General features: G+C 45.7%; 1 protein-coding gene across 2 annotated transcripts in view; it reads left to right on the top strand.

Annotated features, from left to right (window-relative positions):
* The window catches only part of cdk18 (cyclin dependent kinase 18), a 65544-nt gene that overhangs the window by 8734 nt on the left and 42851 nt on the right, over positions 1-13959 (top strand). Inside the window, exons 2-3 of one of the 2 annotated variants that reach the window (XM_071335520.1) lie at positions 12848-12953; positions 13492-13582. The exons of the other annotated variant lie outside the window; for it this stretch is intronic. The gene's annotated coding sequence lies outside the window, so the exon portion shown is untranslated. The remainder of the gene's footprint in view (positions 1-12847; positions 12954-13491; positions 13583-13959) is intronic. 2 annotated transcript variants of the gene reach the window in all.

A 13959-nucleotide genomic window follows, 5' to 3' on the forward strand; every position in this document is an offset into this window, starting at 1 on the left:
TAAATACCTAAGTCAGAACCGTCCAGAGTAGTGATGCTAGTCGGGCGGGTGGGGACAGCGATCGGTTGAAGACCATGCATTTAAGAGCAGTTAGAGTCTACGGAAGGAGTGTAGTATGGCGTTGAAGCTCGTCTGGAGGTTTGTTAGCACAGTGTCCAAAGAAAGGCCAGATGTATACAGAATGGTGTCATTTGCGTAGAGGTGGATCAAAGAGTCACCCACAGCAAGAGCGACATCATTGAAGTATACAGAGAGAAGAGTCAGCCTGAGAATTGAACCCTGTTGCACCCCCATAGAGACTGCCAGAGGTCCGGACAACAGGCCCTCCGATTTGACACCCAGAACTCTATCAGAGAAGTAGTTGGTGAACCAGGCGAGGCAGTCATTAGAGAAACCAAGGCTGTTGAGTCTGTCGATAGGAATATGGTGATTGACAGAGTCGAAAGCCTTGGCCAGGTCGATGAAGACGGCTGCACATTACTGTCTTTTATCGATGGCGGTTATGATATTGTTTAGGACCTTGAGCGTGGCTGAGGTGCACCCGTTGACCAGCTCGAAAACCGGATTGGATAGCGGAGAAGGGTTTCGAAATGGTTGGGATTCGAAATGGTCAGTGATCTGTTTGTTAACTTGGCTTTAGAAAGGCACGGCAGGATCGGTATAGGTCTGTAACAGTTTGGGTCTAGAGTGTCTTCCCCTTTTGAAGAGGGGGATGAACACGGGCGCTTTCCAATCTTTGGGAATCTCAGACGATACGAAAGAGAGGTTGAACAGACTAGTAATAGGGATGGCAACAATGGCAGCGGATAATTTTAGCAAGAGCGGGTTCAGATTGTCTAGCCCAGCTGATTTGTAGGGATCCAGATTTTGGATCTCTTTCAGAACATCAGCTGTCTGGATTTGGGTGAAGGAGAAGCGGGGGGTGGGCTTGGTCCAGTTGCTGCGGGGGTTGCAGAGCCAGGTGGAAAGTCATAGAGAAATGCTTATTGAAATTCTCGATTATCGTGGATTTATCGGTGGTGACAGTGTTTCCTAGTCTCAGTGCAGTGGGCAGCTGGGAGGAGGTGCTCTTATTCTCCATGGACTTTAGTGTCCCAAAACCTTTTGGAATTAGTGCTGCAGGATGCAAATTTCTGTTTGAAAAAACTAGCCTTTGCTTTCCTAACTGACTGTGTATGTTGGTTCCTGACTTCCCTGAAAAGTTACATATCGCGGGGACTATTCGATGCTAGTGCAGTATGCCACAGGATGTTTTTGTGCTTGTCAAGGGCAGTCAAGTCTGGAGTGAACCAAGGGCTATATCTGTTCTTAGTTCTACATTTTTTTAATGAGGCATGCTTATTTAAGATGTTGAGGAACGCACTTTTAAAGAATAACCAGGCATCCTCTAATGACGGGGCGAGGTCAATATCCTTCCAGGATACCCGGGCCAGGTCGATTAGAAAGGCTTGCTCGCAGAAGTGTTTTAGGGAGCGTTTTACAGTGATGAGGGGTGGTCGTTTGACCGCGGACCCATAACAGACGCATGCAATGAGGCAGTGATCGCTGAGATCCTGGTTGTAAACAGCAGAGGTGTATTTAGAGGGAGCCCATGTTTACGGATTTGGGGTTATACCTGTTAGGTTCCTTGATAAACCTGGATAGTATTACAGAACTCTGCAGGCTATCTCTACAGTAGATTGCAATTCCGCCCCCTTTAGCAGTTCTATCTTGATGGAAAATGTTGTAATTGGGGATAGAAATTTCAGAATTTTTGGTGGCCTTCCTAAGCCAGGATTCATACATAGCTAAGACATCAGGGTTGGTGGAGTGCGCTAAAGCAGTGAATAAAGAAAATTTAGGGAGGAGGCTTCTGATGTTAACATGCATGAATCCAAGGCTTTTACGGTTGCAGAAGTCAACAAATGAGAGCGCCTGGGGACACATCACCAGAGGAACAGAGGAGGATAGGATGAGGGTATGGCTAAAGGCTAAAAGAACTGGTCGTCTAATGCTTTGGGAACAGAGAATAAAAGGAGCAGGTTTCTGTGCGTGGTAGGATAGATTCAGGGCAAAGTGTACAGACAAGGGTATGGTAGGGTGTGAGTACAGTGGAGGTAAACCTAGGCATTGAGTGACGATGAGATTAGTTGCATCTCTGGAGGCGCCAGTTAAGCTAGGTGCGGTCTCCGCATGTGTGGGGGCGGGACAAAGGGGCCATCTTAGGCATGTTGAGCGGGACTAGGGGCTCCGCAGTAAAAAACAACAATGAGAGCTGCCCTAAACAACGGTATACAAAGCATATTGACATTAGAGAGGGGCATAAAGCAATCACAGGTGTTGATTGATAGAGCTAAGACAACAACGGGTAAACAGCTAAGACAACAACATCGGGTAAATGGCGATGAATGGGCAGAGCGGGTCAGTTAGCTACACACAGGGCCTGAGTTCGAGGCTGTTGCCGACAGATAAACAAAATGTGTTAATGAACAGTCCAGCAGGCATCAGCTGTGTAGCCGAGGGATCATTATTGCCAAGAGGACCATTCATACGGGATTTGTTTTTTTCCAAACTGCCCCCAGTAAATAAATGTAAAAAATCCAATAGATTGACAGTTAATTGACTGTAGTGACTTAGACCGCTACGCCACTCGGGAGCCCTAGTTATAACGGAAGCCTGGAGTTTTTTTTCTAGGGGTGAAGATATTTCAACTAGTCTAGGCGGTAACAGGCTACACTGATAACTCGAGCTTGGTTCCCAAGTTTCTAAACCATACCAAACCATCTTTGGTAAAGTGTCGCCATAATATTTGAATTGAGGAAGCGGGATCATAATCATTAGGATATTTTAGCAATCTGCAGTAGAAGACGACCTAAAAGCCCTCCAGCCTTCAGATGTGAGCTAAACAGTGCACTTGATATGCATTTTTAAGCTATGAATGAGGAAGTGAAGTTGTTATTTCCAAACTTTTAGCTAAATTTTATGCTGCTTTGCGATCTATTAACAGCAAGGGCTCAATAAATAAATGTTTTTTTATGATGCATTTGCCTATGTGTAATTCAATCGCACATAACATATAAACAAAAGCATTCACTGTGGCCCTTCATATTGTTGTAAGTGGAGATCCCACCTATATAGTTATTGTATGAGTGATGGGTTACCAGCCAGTCACATGAGAGTTATTCAGTTATATTTGTTGAATGCTGGTTTAAGTGTCGGATTTTGACTTGACGTATTGCCCCAGCACAGAACCAAGCTAGTTTTGGACAACTAACGGTAATCGGAAACGACTATAAACTCAGAGACATTATTGTGCTATCCAGCTACAAGTTTATTGACTGTTTATATAAGTAAACAGCTAGCTAGCTAGCGCGAAACCAATGTCCCTACCTCTCCATGGCTGAGGATCATCACATTGCCATGACAAAACTGTAAAAAAACTGAAGCCAGATGTCACACCCTGATCTGTTTCACCTGTCTTTGTGATTGTATCCACCCCACTCCAGGTGTCGCCCATTTTCCCCATTATCCCCTGTCTGTTTATACCTGTGCTCTCTGTTCGTCTGTTGCCAGGTCATCTTGTTTGTTCAAGTCAACCACCGTTTTGTGTCTCAGCTCCTGTTTTTTCCAGTCTCTCTTTTCTTACCCTCCTGGTTTTGACCCTTGCCTGTCCTGACTCCGAGCCCGTATGCCTGACCACTCTGCCTGCCCCTGAACCTGCGTGCCGACCTGTATTTTTGCCCCCCCTCTGGTTTACCGACCTCTGCCTTACACTGACTCTGAGCCTGCCTTCTACCCGGTACCGTTTCCCCACCTCTGGTTTACCGACCTCTGCCTTACCCTGACTCTGAGCCTGCCTTCTACCCGGTACCGTTTCCCCACCTCTGGTTTACCGACCTCTGCCTTACCCTGACTCTGAGCCTGCCTTCTACCCGGTACCGTTTCCCCACCTCTGGATTACCGACCTCTGCCTTACCCTGACTCTGAGCCTGCCTTCTACCCGGTACCGTTACACCACCTCTGGTTTACCGACCTCTGCCTTACCCTGACTCTGAGCCTGCCTTCTACCCGGTACCGTTTCCCCACCTCTGGATTACCGACCTCTGCCTTACCCTGACTCTGAGCCTGCCTTCTACCCGGTACCGTTTCCCCACCTCTGGATTACCGACCTCTGCCTTACCCTGACTCTGAGCCTGCCTTCTACCCGGTACCGTTTCCCCCCCTCTGGTTTACTGACCTCTGCCTTACCCTGACTCTGAGCCTGCCTTCTACCCGGTACCGTTTCCCCACCTCTGGTTTACTGACCCCTGCCTTACCCTGACTCTGAGCCTGCCTTCTACCCGGTACCGTTTCCCCACCTCTGGTTTACTGACCCCTGCCTTACCCTGACTCTGAGCCTGCCTTCTACCCGGTACCGTTTCCCCACCTCTGGTTTACTGACCCCTGCCTTACCCTGACTCTGAGCCTGCCTTCTACCCGGTACCGTTTCCCCACCTCTGGTTTACTGACCCCTGCCTTACCCTGACTCTGAGCCTGCCTTCTACCCGGTACCGTTTCCCCACCTCTGGTTTACTGACCCCTGCCTTACCCTGACTCTGAGCCTGCCTTCTACCCGGTACCGTTTCCCCACCTCTGGTTTACTGACCCCTGCCTTACCCTGACTCTGAGCCTGCCTTCTACCCGGTACCGTTTCCCCACCTCTGGTTTACCGACCTCTGCCTTACCCTGACCCTGAGCCTGCCTTCTACCCGGTACCGTTTCCCCACCTCTGGTTTACTGCCCCCTGCCTTACCCTGACTCTGAGCCTGCCTTCTACCCGGTACCGTTTCCCCACCTCTGGTTTACTGACCCCTGCCTGCCTTGACCTGTCTATTGCCCCTGTTGGAATATTAAACTATTGTTTATTCGATGTGGTCTGCATCTGGGTCTTACCTTCATACCTGATAAGATGTTGCATCTTGATGAGGACCATTTCAACTTTGGAAAGTGATCCCAGCGTCCTTGCTGGGATGACACAATCAGTCTACTACCGGAGATTATCAACACCAAACACATTGGTTCACCGTTCCACGGGAGCGGACAGTACACAGCATACCATAATGTTCTGAATAATGGCCAAGTCTACCTCGCTCCCTATTCCACTGAACCGCTTAGGCGTAACAAACAAGTCCAACATTTATCGGAAACTTTTAAACTACCTGTTCACTACCCTCCTACTCTCCGGGGATGTGCAACTCAATCCTGGGCCTAACATCACAGAGCCAGCGATACTCACCGGAGTGGAAAGCAGTGGATGGCCTCGTCCACTGATCGTCGCCGCTGTGGAAGTGGGTGAGTGCTATGGTCCCATGGTTTCTCTCGACTCACCCGGCTCCAGGATAGATTTAGACTCTTCAAACATACCCAAGTCGCTATATGCGATCCCTGACTCTGCTTCTGGTACGCAAGCTGTTTTAATTAGTTCCCCGCATCCAGTGCAGGCAGGAGAGATTGTTAATTGCGCTACCGAACTGCCCCTAATCAAAACGAAACAAAACGGCCTAAACCCAGCCGTCAGAAAACACAGAAAATGTTACTTTTTTCAATGTGTCAATCACTCTCGAGTCATCTGGGACCCACAAGCTAAGCCCAAGGGACTACTAGGGGGGCACTTGAACATTTGTAGTGTCATTCCAAAAAGTGATCAAATTCAACATCTACTCACAGACTCCAACCTTGACTTCCTCTGCCTCTCAGAGACATGGCTCCATAAAAACTCTCCATATGCTGCTTTGATTGTGCCTGGCTACAATGTTTTCAGGAGAGACAGGATTGAAGGAAGAGGAGGGTGTGTGATGATTTACATTAAAGAACATATCTGATGTAAACAAATTGATTGGTCATGTGATAATGAACTAGAATGTAGGCCATGTAGGCCACCTTCCACCAAGTGTTTTTTGATCAGTTTAATAACATGCTTAGGGAATGTGATTTTGGGAAAGAGGTCATCTTAATGGGAGATTTTAATATTTATTATGAAAACAAGTCTTGTAGGAAAACCCTCAAACGGATCACTAATACCTTTGACTTTACACAGCTAAGTTAAAGGGCCAACCAGGGTGACTTGTTGCTCTAAAACATAGATTGATTTGGTGTTCAGTAATAAACCAGAGAGTGACAAAATCATTAAATATGGTTACTGGGCTATCTGATCATAATCTGACACGTATAGCCAGAAAGCTGTCTAAGAGCAGGTTTAACCTCTACTGTTAGAAAGCCGGATCAACTAAGTGAATTAAACTATTTTGAAAACGCAATTAAGGGAATTAACTGTAATGATCTCTTGTCCTATACAGACGTGGAAGCTGATAGTCAGGTTTTTCTATCCACAATCCAGACTACAATAAATGGTTTCCTAAAGAAAATCTAATCCAAACCTGGCCAAAAGAGCACTCTTCCTTGGCTAAATGGAGAAATCTGGAAATTGATGAAAGAATGAGATTATGCTCTAAAAATAGCCCTAAGATCCAAATTAGAGCATGACAGACGTAGGTTTACCATGTTGAGAAATAAGGTGATGAAAGAAATCAGACAGGCCAAGGCAAACTTTTTTTATTAACATAATTGGTGAAGCAAAGGGAAATTCTAAATTAATCTGGGAGAATCTAAAAAAGTTAACAGGGAAAGACCATAGTAACACTGCAAAAGACTAGAAATTATGGTGAATAACAATCTAACACAGGATGCAGTCGAAATAACAATAGCCTTCAATTCCTACTTTATTGACTCTGTCAGGGTACTGACACAGAACCCCTCCACTGGTTTCTTGGGCTCAGTGCTAGTAAATGACACTCAACATGTCTTCATCATAAGGGAGGTTTCTGAGTCAAAGGTGAACAAGGTGATTAGCTCACTAAAGAACTCTAAAGCCAAAGATGTGTTTGGGCTGGACTCTACCTTTCTTAAAAACTACAAAGAGTCTCTCATTGGCCCCATTACTAAGGTCACCAACACATCTATTGGTCTCGGGGTGTTTCCAAGGGCATGGAAGTCGGCCATAATAATGGCCATCTTTAAATCGGGCGACCCTGCTGAGGTGAGTAACTACAGGCCCATTAGTATACTACCTATGGTGTCAAAGGTTGTTGAAAAGTGTGTAGCAGAACAACTGATTGCCCACCTCAACAACAGGCCCTTCACATTACACTCCATGCAGTTTGGCTTCAGAGCGAAACACTCCACAGAAACGGCCAACTGCTTTCTTCTGGAAAATGTGAAGTCCAAGATGGACAAAGGGGGTGTTGTTGGGGCTGTGTTTCTGGACCTAAGGAAGGCTTTTGATACTGTTAACCATGAGATTCTCATGGTTAACAGGAAAATCTTGTGCAATACACCGACGCATGTCTTGTATTCAAGATCCTAAATGGCCTGGCTCCCCCTCCACTCAGTATTTTTGTTAAACAGAAAACCCAAACATATGGCAGCAGATCCACAAGGTCTGCCATGAGAGGTGACTGTATAGTTCCCTTAAGGAAAAGCACCTTTAGTAAATCCGCTTTCTCTGTGAGAGCTTCCCATGTCTGGAATACACTGCCATCAGACACACATAACTGCACCACATATCACACTTTCACAAAATGCATGAAGACATGGCTAAAGGTCAATCAGATTTGTGAACATAATCCCTAGCTGTGTATTGCCGCATTCCATGTTGTCTGTTGTCTGTAGCTTGTGAGGTGTGAAAACACTTTGTTGCTTTTATGAATTTTGTCTTGCTGCTTTTTGTTCTATGTTGCTCTGTCTGTATGCTATGTCTTGCTTGTCCTATGTTTCTCTGCGTGTCCTCACTGCTCAATGATTGTCTATATTGTAATTGTTTTTAATAACCTGCCCAGGGACTGCGGTTGAAAATTAGCCAGCTGGCTAAAACCGGCACTTTTACTGAAACGTTGATTAATGTGCACTGTCCCTGTAAAAATAAAATCAACTCAACACTGTGGCAGGACGCTGTCAGTGCATGGAGCCAGTGCATCAGGATACAGATTGAGATATAGCTTTTCCTTTTCTAGCTCAGTATATACAGTATTTTTCATAATCACAGTGTAATTTTAAAGGCATGTGCTGTTCTCCAACTACACTCCATGCAGTTTGGCTTCAGAGCGAAACACTCCACAGAAACGGCCAACTGCTTTCTTCTGGAAAATGTGAAGTCCAAGATGGACAAAGGGGGTGTTGTTGGGGCTGTGTTTCTGGACCTAAGGAAGGCTTTTGATACTGTTAACCATGAGATTCTCATCACAAAATTGTCCAAGTTCAACTTTTCCCCCGATGCCTTGAGATGGATGAAATCATACCTTGAAGGCAGAACTCAGTGTGTCAGAGTGAGCAATGAGCTGTCGCCCACTCTTAGCTATGATGTGGGCGTGCCCCAAGGGTCAATACTGGGGCCCCTCCTGTTCAGCCTGTACATTAATGATCTGCCTTCTGTCTGTACTGGGTCTGAAGTTCAAATGTATGCAGATGATACAGTGATATATGTGCATGCAAAGAGCAAACAACAAGCTGCACAAGAACTCACTACTGTAATGGTCCAGGTTACAAAGTGGCTCAGTGACTCGTGTTTGCATCTCAATGTGAAAAAAACTGTTTGCATGTTCTTCACAAAGATGGCAACAGATGCTACTGAGACAGATGTCTATGTGTCAGGGGAGAAGCTCCAGGTGGTATCTGATTTTAAGTACCTTGGCATCATACTTGATTCCAACCTCTCTTTTAAAAGGCATGTGAAAAAGGTAATTCAAATAACCAAATTCAACCTAGCTAATTTCTGATTTATACAAAATTGTTTGACTACAGAGGTAGCAAAACTGTACTTCAAATCTATGATACTCCCCCACTTAACATACTGCTTGACTAGTTGGGCCCAAGCTTGCTGTACAACATTAAAACCTATTCAGTCTGTCTACAAACAGGCTCTCAAAGTGCTTGATAGGAAGGCCAATAGCCATCATCACTGTTACATCCTCAGAAAGCATGAGCTCCTGAGTTGGGAAAATCTTGTGCAATACACCGACGCATGTCTTGTATTCAAGATCCTAAATGGCCTGGCTCCCCCTCCACTCAGTATTTTTGTTAAACAGAAAACCCAAACATATGGCAGCAGATCCACAAGGTCTGCCATGAGAGGTGACTGTATAGTTCCCTTAAGGAAAAGCACCTTTAGTAAATCCGCTTTCTCTGTGAGAGCTTCCCATGTCTGGAATACACTGCCATCAGACACACATAACTGCACCACATATCACACTTTCACAAAATGCATGAAGACATGGCTAAAGGTCAATCAGATTTGTGAACATAATCCCTAGCTGTGTATTGCCGCATTCCATGTTGTCTGTTGTCTGTAGCTTGTGAGGTGTGAAAACACTTTGTTGCTTTTATGAATTTTGTCTTGCTGCTTTTTGTTCTATGTTGCTCTGTCTGTATGCTATGTCTTGCTTGTCCTATGTTTCTCTGCGTGTCCTCACTGCTCAATGATTGTCTATATTGTAATTGTTTTTAATAACCTGCCCAGGGACTGCGGTTGAAAATTTGCCAGCTGGCTAAAACCGGCACTTTTACTGAAACGTTGATTAATGTGCACTGTCCCTGTAAAAATAAAATCAACTCAACACTGTGGCAGGACGCTGTCAGTGCATGGAGCCAGTGCATCAGGATACAGATTGAGATATAGCTTTTCCTTTTCTAGCTCAATCAATCAATCAATTTTATTTTATATAGCCCTTCGTACATCAGCTAATATCTCGAAGTGCTGTACAGACACCCAGCCTAAAACCCCAAACAGCTAGTAATGCAGGTGTAGAAGCACGGTGGCTAGGAAAAACTCCCTAGAAAGGCCAAAACCTAGGAAGAAACCTAGAGAGGAACCAGGCTATGAGGGGTGGCCAGTCCTCTTCTGGCTGTGCCGGGTGGAGATTATAACAGAACTATGCCAAGATGTTCAAAAATGTTCATAAGTGACAAGCATGGTCAAATAATAATCATGAATAATTTTCAGTTGGCTTTTCATAGCCGATCATCAAGAGTTGAAAAACAACAGGTCTGGGACAGGTGGCGGTTCCATAACCGCAGGCAGAACAGCTGAAACTGGAATAGCAGCAAGGCCAGGCGGACTGGGGACAGCAAGGAGTCACCACGGGCGGCAGTCCCGACGCATGGTCCTAGGGCCCAGGTCCTCCGAGAGAAAGAAAGAGAGAAGGAGAAAATTAGAGAGAGCCAAGATTTTCAAAATTTCCATAAATGACAAGCATGGTCAAATAATAATCAGGAATAAATCTCAGTTGGCTTTTCATAGCCGATCATTAAGAGTTGAAAACAGCAGGTCTGGGACAGGTAGGGGTTCCATAACCGCAGGCAGAACAGTTGAAACTGGAATAGCAGCAAGGCCAGGCGGACTGGGGACAGCAAGGAGTCACCACGGCCGGTAGTCCCGACGTATGGTCCTAGGGCTCAGGTCCTCCGAGAGAAAGAAAGAAAGAAGGAGAAAATTAGAGAGAGCCAAGATTTTCAAAATGTTCATAAATGACAAGCATGGTCAAATAATAATCAGGAATAAATCTCAGTTGGCTTTTCATAGCCGATCATTAAGAGTTGAAAACAGCAGGTCTGGGACAGGTAGTGGTTCCGTAACCGCAGGCAGAACAGTTGAAACTGGAATAGCAGCAAGGCCAGGCGGACTGGGGACAGCAAGGTGTCATCATGCCCGGTAGTCCTGACGTATGGTCCTAGGGCTCAGGTTCTCAGAGAGAAAGAGAGAACGAGAGAATTAGAGAGAGCATACTTAAATTCACACAGGACACTGGATAAGACAGGAGAAGTACTCCAGGTAACCAACTGACCCTAGCCCCCCGACACAAACTACTGCAGCATAAATACTGGAGGCTGAGACAGGAGCGGTCAGGAGACACTGTGGCCCCATCCGAAGAAACCCCCGGACAGGGCCAAATAGGAAGGATATAACCCCACCCACTTTGCCAAAGCACAGCCCCCGCACCACTAGAGGGAAATCCTCAACCACCAACTTACAATCCTGAGACAAGGCCGAGTATAGCCCACAAAGGTCTCCACCACAGCACAAACCAAGGGGGGGGCGCCAACCCAGACAGGAAGATCACGTCAGTAACTCAACCCACTCAAGTGACGCACCCCTCCTAGGGACGGCATGAAAGAGCACCAGCAAGCCAGTGACTCAGCCCCTGTAACAGGGTTAGAGGCAGAGAATCCCAGTGGAGAGAGGGGAACCGGCCTGGCAGAGACAGCAAGGGCGGTTCGTTGCTCCAGAGCCTTTCCGTTCACCTTCACACTCCTGGGCCAGACTACACTCAATCATATGACCTACTGAAGAGATAAGTCTTCAGTAAAGACTTAAAGGTTGAGACCGAGTCTGCGTCTCTCACATGGGTAGGCAGACTGTTCCATAAAAATGGAGATCTATAGGAGAAAGCCCTGCCTCCCGCTGTTTGCTTAGAAATTCTAGGGACAATTAGGAGGCCTGCGTCTTGTGACCGTAGCGTACGTATTGGTATGTACGGCAGGACCAACTCGGAAAGATAGGTAGGAGCAAGCCCATGTAACGCTTTATAGGTTAACAGTAAAACCTTGAAATCAGCCCTTGCCTTAACAGGAAGCCAGTGTAGGGAAGCTAGCACTGGAGTAATATGATCAAATTTCTTGGTTCTAGTCAGGATTCTAGCAGCCGTATTTAGCACTAACTGAAGTTTATTTAGTGCTTTATCCGGGTAGCCGGAAAGTAGAGCATTGCAGTAGTCTAACCTAGAAGTAACAAAAGCATGGATTCATTTTTCTGCATCATTATTGGACAGAAAATTTCTGATTTTTGCAATGTTACGTAGATGGAAAAAAGCTGTCCTTGAAACAGTCTTGATATGTTCGTCAAAAGAGAGATCAGGGTCAAGAGTAACGCCGAGGTCCTTCACAGTTTTATTTGAGACGACTTTACAACCATCAAGATGAATTGTCAGATTTAACAGAAGATCTCTTTGTTTCTTGGGACCTAGAACAAGCATCTCTGTTTTGTCCGAGTTTAAAAGTAGAAAGTTTTCAGCCATCCACTTCCTTATGTCTGAAACACAGGCTTCTAGCGAGGGCAATTTTGGGGCTTCACCATGTTTCATTGAAATGTACAGCTGTGTGTCATCCGCATAGCAGTGAAAGTTAACATTATGTTTTCGAATAACATCCCCAAGAGGTAAAATATATAGTGAAAACAATAGTGGTCCTAAAACGGAACCTTGAGGAACACCGAAATGTACAGTTGATTTGTCAGAGGACAGACCATTCACAGAGACAAACTGATATCTTTCCGACAGGTAAGATCTAAACCAGGCCAGAACTTGTCCGTGTAGACCAATTTGGGTTTCCAGTCTCTCCAAAAGAATGTGGTGATCGATGGTGTCAAAGGCAGCACTAAGGTCTAGTAGCACGAGGACAGATGCAGAGCCTCGGTCTGACGCCATTAAAAGGTCATTTACCACCTTCACAAGTGCAGTCTCAGTGCTATGATGGGGTCTAAAACCAGACTGAAGCATTTCGTATACATTATTTGTCTTCAGAAAGGCAGTGAGTTGCTGCGCAACAGCTTTTTCTAAAATATATTCGATAAAATATATTCGATATAGGCCGATAGTTTTTTATATTTTCCGGGTCAAGGTTTGGCTTTTTCAAGAGAGGCTTTATCACTGCCACTTTTAGTGAGTTTGGTACACATCCGGTGGATAGAGAGCTGTTTATTATGTTCAACATAGCTCAGTATATACAGTATTTTTCATAATCACAGTGTAATTTTAAAGGCATGTGCTGTTCTCCAACTTAGCGGCAGCTAAGCGAGGGCCAGCAGCAGCTAATTGACAAATCAGAGAAGAGATGTGACCAACTGGAGAAGAGGATCGACAGGAAGATAGACGTCATCCTAAGCTCATGTGAGTCTGCTCCGCCTAACCTCACTTATCATGGTTCTGCATCTGGTCTCTTTTTCAATGGGGCCCCATCAAACACATCGCCCTTTGCAGCAGAACTTAATGTCATTGACCAGTATGCCCACAGCTCAGGTCCCCCAACCACTCAGTCAGACCGAGGGAAACTGGTTATAGGCTTGTACAGAATTCTCCCATGGCCTTCGAACATGACATATCTGGACACGCCCCTGAAAGTGCCAATAGGCCCACGTCCAGATCTTCCGTGGCCAGTCATCCGGTAGGGGAAGGAAACACAGAGGAGAGGCACAGGCCCATGCACAGCACCCCCATGAGTAATGACTTTAATAGGGAGGGCTGCTTCTATGAAGGTGATGGTCCGAAGACCAAGTTGGCTATGTTTGAGGGGAAGGAGGATTGGGGGTCATTCATAATTCCTTTTGAATGTCTAGCACGGAAATACTACTGGAACTCAGAGAAACTTGACAGGCTGCACGAGTGCCTGAGGAGTCATTCCATCTGTTTTGTGTGCTCCCTCCCACAGTACGTTAGGGAGGACAACGACCAGCTGATCGCGCACCTGCAGACCAGGTTTGGTCAGAAGGAACCACCCACGACTGTGAGGAGGAAGCAGGGTGAGATTAGGCAGGGGATGGAAACATCTGCTGAGTTTGCAGAGGAGGTCAATTGCCTGGTTTGTCTTGCCTATCCTGGGGTTAGCTTGGTGCTTCAGGATCAGCTTGCCACTGAAGCTTTCCTTAAAGATATACTTCTCCTTAATGCAACCGCTGTGTCAGATTTCAAAAAAGCTTTACGGAAAAAGCACACCATGCAATAATACAGAAGTCAGAAATAGCATTATAAATATTCACTTACCTTTGATCTTCATCAGAATGCACTCCCAGGAATCCCAGTTCCACAATAAATGCTTGTTTTGTTCGATAAAGTCCATCATTTATGTCCAAATACCTCCTTTTTGTTCGCGTTTAGTTCACAAATCCAAATTCATAAG

This window comes from Salvelinus alpinus, chromosome 12 (genome assembly GCF_045679555.1).
Source record: "Salvelinus alpinus chromosome 12, SLU_Salpinus.1, whole genome shotgun sequence".
NCBI classification, from domain to species: domain Eukaryota; kingdom Metazoa; phylum Chordata; class Actinopteri; order Salmoniformes; family Salmonidae; genus Salvelinus; species Salvelinus alpinus.